Genomic DNA, 8,216 nt, shown 5'->3' with positions numbered 1-8,216 from the left:
TGCGTGTTTGTGTCCTGGTGTTTAACAAAAAAGTTAAAAAGTAAAAAAAAAAAAAAAAATTTAAAAAACGTTAAAAATAGAAGAAAGCTTATAGAGTAAGGATATAAAGAAAGAAAATATTTTTATAGCTATAAAATGTGTTTATGTTTTAAGCTACACATTATTAGAAAAGAGTCAAAAAGTCTTATAAAAGTAAAATCTTATAAAGTAAAAAAATGACTAAACTAGGGTTAATTTATAATTGAAGAGAGAAAATATTTTTTATAAATTCGTGTAGCTGAAGTGTACAGTGTTCATCAAGTTTCCAGCACTGGGCGGTAAAGCCTAGGTGTTCACATTCACTCACCACTCACTCACTGACTCACCTAGAGCAACCTTCAGTCCTGCAAGCTCCATTCATGATAAATGCTCTATACAGGTGTACTATTTTTTTTATGTTTTATATTGTATTTTTACGGTAGCTTTTCCATGTTTAGATACACAAATTCTTACCATTGTGTTAGAATTGCTTGCAGTATTCAGTACAGTAACAAGCTGTACAGGCTTGAAGCCCAGAAGCAATAGGTGATACCATAGAGCCTAGCTGTGTAGTAGGCTATAACATCTAGGTTTGTGTAAGTACACTCTATGACGTTCACACAACGATGAAACAGCCTAATGATGCATTTCTCACAACGTATTCCCGTCATTAAGAGACACAGGACCGTATAGATCTGTAGAAGCCTGAGGCAGAGATTACCAGGGGAGAAACACAATAGACCATGTAAAGTCCCAAGGGTAAGCTGTGGTGAGACTCTGAAAAATAAAGAAATTTCAAAGCAGTTGTGTTTACAGGAGAATTGATAAGCCACACAAAGATTAACACGGGATGCATTCTCAGAAAACACCTGAACAGACCTTGAGCATCACCTTGAGCTGATTACAAGGCCCAAAACACCCCCTGCCAATTACTGAAGGACATCCCTGAAGAAAACCAAGCTGCAAAGATTAGCAGAGAGAGATGCATCTTCTTCAAACACCAAATTTTCAAGAAAGCATCATAAGTCTGACCAAGAAAAGGGAAAACATGGTGCAATCAAAGGAAGAAAATGGCGGCAGAAACCATCCCTGGGGAAACATAGGCCTCAGACATACCAGACAAGGATTTTCAAACAACCATCTCAAATATGCTGAAAGAGCTCAAGGAAAACAGAGACAAAGAACTAAAAGATATCAGGAAAACTATATATGAACAAGATGAGAATATAACAAGAGATAGAAATTACAAAAAGGAACCAACAAATTCTGGAGCTGAAAATACAATAACTGAATTGAAAATAGAAGAATCTCACGCAACTCACTAGCAAAGAACCAAATAACTGAGTTTTACAATGGGCAGAGGACTTGAATAGACATTTCTCCAAAGAAGACATATGAATGGCCCATAGATATATGCAAGGGGGCTCAACATCAGTAATCATCAGGGAAATGCAAATCAAAACCACAATGAGACATCACTCACACCTGTTGGGATGGCTATTATCAAAAAGAGAAACGATGACTGTGTTGGTGGAGATGCAGAGTTATGTATTGCTGTGAAACAAATCACTACAAAACTTAGCAGCTTAAAACAACAAACATTTGTTATCTCACACAGTTTCTGAGGGTCAAGAATCCTGAAGCAACTTAGCTAGATACCTCTGGCTCAAGCTCTTCTGTGATTTTGCACTCAAGCTGTTAGCAGAAGTTGGATTTATCTAAAGGTTTGACTGGTGCTGGAGGGTCTACTTCCAAGATGCTCATTCTCTGGCTGCTACTGAAACAAGACCTCAGTTCCTTGTCATAGGGGCTTCTCCTCAAGGAATGTCCTCATGACATGGCAACCTGCTTGCCCAGGAGCAAATAACCCGAAAGACACAGCTACCAAGACAGCAGCCCCAGTGCCTTTTCACGACTTAATCTCCAAAACCACACATCATTCCTGCTTTTTTCACTATTCAGAAGTGAGTCACTAAGTACAATCCAAACTCAGGAGGTTGGGGGGGAACTTCAACTTTTAAAAGGAGGTTTATCAAATTATGTGTGGATATATTTCTATTAAAAACTATGAATTGCATCACCATCCAATTTCTACCCATGTCCCTTATGTGCTTACAAGTGTTAGTTCTAGGAGGGCTCCCTATAAAACTTCCCGCTCATGCATTTCTGCCCAAGACTCTCTTTCCAAGGGAACTGACCAAAAACAACCCATGGCAATGGCTAACAAAACACAGTAACACCTGCTTCATTAGTAACAATAGCTAACAGAAAAATGGGCTGCCAAAAAGAGTATTACTTAATATACACAATCAAAATAAATCAAGGAAGGGGGCCAGCCCGGTGGCGCAGTGGTTAAGTTCACACGTTCCGCTTCGGTGGCCCAGGCTTCACCAGTTCAGATCCCAGGTGTGGACATGGTACCGCCTGGCAAAAGCCATGCTGTGGTAGGTGTCCCACATATAAAGTAGAGGAAGATGGGCACTGATGTTACCTCAGGGCCAGACCTCCTCATCAAAAAGAGGAGGATTGGCAGCAGATGTCAGCTCAGGGCTAACCTTCCTTGAAATAAATAAATAAAGGAAGGGTAATTAACAATTCAAGGGTAGCTGCCCCAATAAAAAATCATGACCTCTTATCTAATTTCCACACCAGAGCTACTTCTCAGAACCCAAAACCAGTGACTGGAGGAGAAGGCTTATCCCTGGAAGGAGGAAGTCTGAAAGACTGAAGTAATTGCACACATGAATGATCGCTCCAGTCCTTCTCAGAGAGATCTAACACTATTTACTTGGATGAACATACACTGGGAACATTTTGAAGACCGCTGGACACAGAGTTCATGCTGACACTAACAATGAGGACTCAAAAAGTCATCCTCCTGCCCCTCTTAGAGAAGGAGCATGGGGAGTCGGGTAATACGGTATCCCGACTACAGCCTGACCCACAGGAGATCCACAGGGTCCACATTCTCAAAATGATTGTGTCCCTACTCCCTGAATGTACTTGGGACTGAGTACACTTGGAGGTTTGAAGAAACGCCACATTGGTTCCTTGGCCTGTGGCGTACCAGCTATCCTAGTGTAAAAAACCAAGTGGAAACTGAAAACTACTGACTAAATCCTTCCCAAGAGAGCAAATCAGAAATAATAATGTATTCCTGGTGAGTAGCAGAAATTATTCAACTTTTAGAATGCCTACAGCACGCAGTTTCCATCGTGTATCCATTTAATTATTTGCAGGGCCAGAGTTAATTCCACTTGAGTCCGGTCTTGCAAATACTTGATGGATCTTGGAGGATAACAGTGGGCCACTACAAATAGAACCAAATATTAGACCCAGTTAAGGCTTCTGGCCACGTGTGGTGTCTTTGCTAGAGCAAATTAACACAGATTCGTCTCATGGCACATGAGTACTAATCTGTGGGATGTGTTGTTTCCATCTCTATTAAGTAGAGGCCTCCTAGGCACTGTCCTTGCTTCTTAGTGGTGGGAGATGCAAGGTACAATAATCTGTCTTCTATTTTTCAGGGTCTATCATGGCATGCCCCAGCCACCTGGAATTCTAAAATATCCCTGATGTTGTGGGCTCCTGAATATGTGCAGTTTATCTCCCCCAGTTAGTGTCACATATGTCTTGCCAAAGCCTTCAATGTATTGCTATTTCTTAATCATCTACTCTGATGAATATCATGTCATTGGTGTAAAGTACCAACCCGATATTCTATAAAATATGCACACTTTTATAAAATGATAATAACTAAAAGCATTTCATATTCACATGAGATTGCACTCTTGCCCCAGGAATGTTATCTCCCTGCCCTATCTTTATAATATAATGCAAAAACTTGGAGTGTGTGAATAACAGATCAAACATGCCATATATACCTCTTTCCACCCTTTTCTTAATATTATACATCTGCCAGGGTCCTCATGTTTAGCATCAGGGTATATGTTCTTGATGGACAAGCCTCTGTGAGCCTCCTCGACCCCACCTTCCTGAGCCCAGCCTTGCAGAGTAGTAACCCTGAGTGTGAGGCCCCAAAAGGCAGTTTCATCAATGACCTATAATCAGTTGTTAGAGGACTGTTTTCCTCTTGCCCTGTGAAGTCCCAGGGCCTTGGGGGAGGTGCCTCAGGGTGGCCCTGGACACCCACCCACAGAGTATAGGGGTATGCAAGAACAGAACGCTCAGCATCTGCACGTGAGCGAGACATACTGAAACTTCTTGCTCCATCCCTCTGAGAGCCAAGATGGTGGTGAAGCCGGCTCCTGCCACAGTATGCCAGGCTGGGCTCCCTGAGATGCCAAAGCTGCCCTCCTGAGAGAGTTCAGTGTTTGGGCAAGCTCTGCCACAGCCACAAGTTTGTGGCTAATTCACACCAAAGAGGTTCTGACATTCCATGGCTCCCTAGTTGCTCCCCAGACTGCGTTCCTCCCCCACCTCAAGCCCACATCCATAAAAGGACATACCTTGTTGCTTCAGCTCTGTGAGAAGATGCTAAATGCGGGTAATCACAACTCAGTGTCTATACCCTGCAGAGAACTTCCATCCCAAAGGTGTCATAGATCAGCTTTGAAAGTTTATCCTTCTCACAGATATCCATTACTACTCACCTTATAACCAAGGCCTGATGTTAGGATTATATGCAATTGATTCTGCCTCTGCTGGTGAGCCCCATGGATGATGTGGATGACTCATTCCTTCACCCTGCCCAAATTGTCCTTTTCCTTATATATCATCAGGTCTAAAGTAATCTCTTCCCCCCGAGTTCATTATAATCCAGCTCTTGATTTCAATTTCCTTATTCCACCAATGGAGACTAGACTGCTATAAATATTTACCCAGTTAAAGCACTGGATAAAGCTGGTTGGGTGGGGCAGACGTTTAAGGGGCCATAGAGTCTGTAACGGAGATAAGCAACACATGGAGCCACAGGCCAAGTGAGAGTCCTAAAGCATCTAAAAGAGCACCTGGAACAGCATGAACACTCCATGAATGTCGCTATTGTTGTTGTGATTACTATTTAACTCCCGTCAACTGTTGCAGAGCATGTCTGAGGGGGGCATCCAGGCTAGCAGATGCTGCTCCAGCTGCCTACAGGAAGCTCTGGGCCCGGCTTCACCCAGAGCTGATCTATTTTTACACTTTTATACATCAGGTGGTTCAGTGACATCATTCCTGAAGGGAGGTTCTGCTGCTAATGTAAAGTGTGGAAGTCATTGCTCTGGAAAATCACTTGAAGCCATAGGTTCCTTGTCTTTCCCACTCAGAACTTCTCCTTGCCACCTGATCACTGCTCACGGGTTCAGTCAAAGGTGGAAGAAGCCAGCTTCCATTAGGATGAAAACACAAGGGAGCTGTGGGTTCAAATGATTTTTTTAAAAGCCTTTCTTTTGAAGTAGAACTAGAAGTACCCAAAATCGCTCATTGACAAAGCATCCCCCACGTTGCTGGAAACTCAGATATGCTTTAACTTTGAAGTTGAACTTTAAGCAATCTTTTTGAAAACATGTATAAAAATTAATCTTTTTATATTTAACCTAGCAAACTGAATACTCAAAGTTACCAAAAATGTTTTTTTAAAAAAACACCATAATCAAGAAAAAACAAAAACCACTTCCTCTGTAGCAAGAAGCAACCTGGAATTCATAAATACTTGCCTTCTCGTAAAGAGTCTGCCTAGCTGATGGTCAGCTTCAAAAGCACTGGGAACAAAAACTTGGAGAGAACAGAATTTTAGTGACTCAAAGAGCCTTCTTAAGAGTTTGTATAACCATTTTCCATTCTGCTAAAGTGATGAAAGAAGTTTCAGTAGAATAGTGTAGGGGTCTAAATGGTCTATGATTGTCAAAATGTAGGGTATCCAATGCCCTCTGACTTTACGTGGCACTTGACTATGTGAGATGAAATCACCCAAGTCCTACAGATTCAGGAGTCATCTTTTCCTTTCAAATCTTACTTTTTGGGCCAAGCTCTCCTTCTACATGACTGCAGGAAATCCAGTTCTCTCCTGAAGGATTCCAGAAGACATGGATATGGAACCTCTCTCATCTTCTTGCTTGCTAAGAACTCCCTCTGGTGGTCCCTGAACCTCTTCTCTCCATAGCTACGGTCCTCTTATGTATCACAAACCACACACACTGGTCCCTTCTTTTACTCCCCTTCTCAGCGCTAGGCTTGAGAATAATAAAATGTGATTAGAAGCTTAAGACAAAAGCTTAAAACTAGGAACTGGGAAGGAGTTTATTTCTACTCCTAGTGTCACAAGGGGTCCATTTCTCCCTTCAGCCTGTGGCCTGCTGCCCCAGGGGTGGGGTTCATGCCCCTTCACTCAGCATCCCCGCCTGACGTGTTTTCCACTCCCTATCTCCCACTCCTAGCCAGAAAAACCAGATCCCTTTATTGTCAGAATAATCTCTTCAGAGGTTATTCACTATTTCCTGAACTTGACCTTCTATCATTAAGCAAAACATCTGGAATGTGTGCAGCACCTGCGGGCTCATGTGTCCCTAATACCTGGGCCTCCCTCCCACTAAGGAACAGAGCACGCTCATGTTCTCTGACTTGCCGTGTGTCGTGCCAAGTGACACTGCCCCCACCTTCTCATCCTCCCAAACTTAAAAGGAATAAACACTAAAAATAAGCATACAAACAAGAGACCAGTATTTAACATCTCGGGAACATTTGCATTCAGATTACTTTTCCACAGGATGCCCCCACCAACACTGGGTACGTGCCTTATATCTACAACAAAAAGGCTCACCCAAGTGATCCTGCTCCAAGCAGAGATTTCAGTTTTTACCCTAGAGTGCAGAAACTGCCACAGGTTTTTTTAATAACATTGTAAGAAACCCTCATCTCCTCATCTGCAAAGTGTGGGGTGTGCAGTGCAGAGCTTGATGGACAACTCGGAAGCAGAAAGAGACTGCTCTCCAGCCGGTGGTCTCTGTTCCGTGCTCCGTCATGCCTTGTGTCCTCTCAACGGACTCAGAACTTCTCACTGCCATCCCTGACCACTGCTCGTGGGTTCAGGCAAAGGTGGGGGCAGCCAGGGCATAGCACTTGGTAAACACTCGAAAATGTTTGTTGGATGAAAGAGTAAACATAAGCCCTGATATGCTCCTGAGAGTCTTTGCCCCTCTGGGCACAAACTGTAAAGAAGCCAGGGAAGTGTCCTTCTGCCCCAAACGTAAGCAAGAGATGGATGAGTCCTTTGCTTGGAAGTTACTAAACCCTCCCTGGCATGCAGGAGTTGTTTGTTAATCAAACAACATCCAGTTTGTTCAATTAATGATTAATATGGTCTGTGTGTTCAAAGTCATCTTCAGATCGAAAGATTCGCTGATACATGACTCAGTTGTTTTGAAGTTAAAGGGACTCTGCTTGATAAATTCCTGGTACTCGGGTTCTGCTTCAAAGGAAGTCTCAACCTAGACCTTGTAATGAATGAAGAGACTGAAGGAAGATGTATTGAGAACTCATGTGATTTTGGGGGTGGGGGAGATGACTGGGGAACTAGGGGCCATGGCTTTATCCTAGTCATGACTCACAGAAACGAGGTCGTGCTCTAACTACCAGCACCTGGAACTGCCACACAAAACAAAGAGAGGGGCCAGTCAGGAAGGGGAGGTGGAAGACAAAGACACACACCCAGGCTCCAGCGTCTAGGAAACAGGAGGAGGCAGTCAATTAATAATCTCCTATTTGGATTAATAAGAGAAGAACGGAGGGGAAAAAATTGAAGAGTTTCATTGCAGATCTATGTTCTCCAAATAGGAGAAAGGCTGGTGGGAGACCCTAACCGATCTTACGTGAAAAGTTCTGGGGGTTCCATCCTGCTCCCTTCCAACTTCTTCATATTTCCTAGGCATTTTGAGAGGCCTTCGCTGGTTTTGTTGGGTGGCTGTGGCTTTCAATTGACACTAATAACCCCCAGTCATAATTGTAGATCTTCCATCATGTCAACATTCTTCGAAACACAGAAATCACTTCTCCCTCACCCTCATTCATAAAGAAGTCCACTGATTAAATTATTTCAAATATTCATCTGGAATCAGTGAAAATAGAAATTTCAAACCTTCTGGTAATTACAAAGTAGAAAAGCAAGATAAAATGGTCTTATTGATTATACCTAAAATTGTGGTTTTTTAAACAATAAAGAAGAAAGCTGATATATAATTTTAAAAAGAAAATATTTC

This window comes from Equus quagga, chromosome 17, assembly GCF_021613505.1.
Source record: "Equus quagga isolate Etosha38 chromosome 17, UCLA_HA_Equagga_1.0, whole genome shotgun sequence".
NCBI classification, from domain to species: Eukaryota; Metazoa; Chordata; class Mammalia; order Perissodactyla; family Equidae; genus Equus; species Equus quagga.
The sequence above is the reverse complement of the archived record's forward strand: the minus strand, read 5'-3'. Positions refer to the sequence as shown.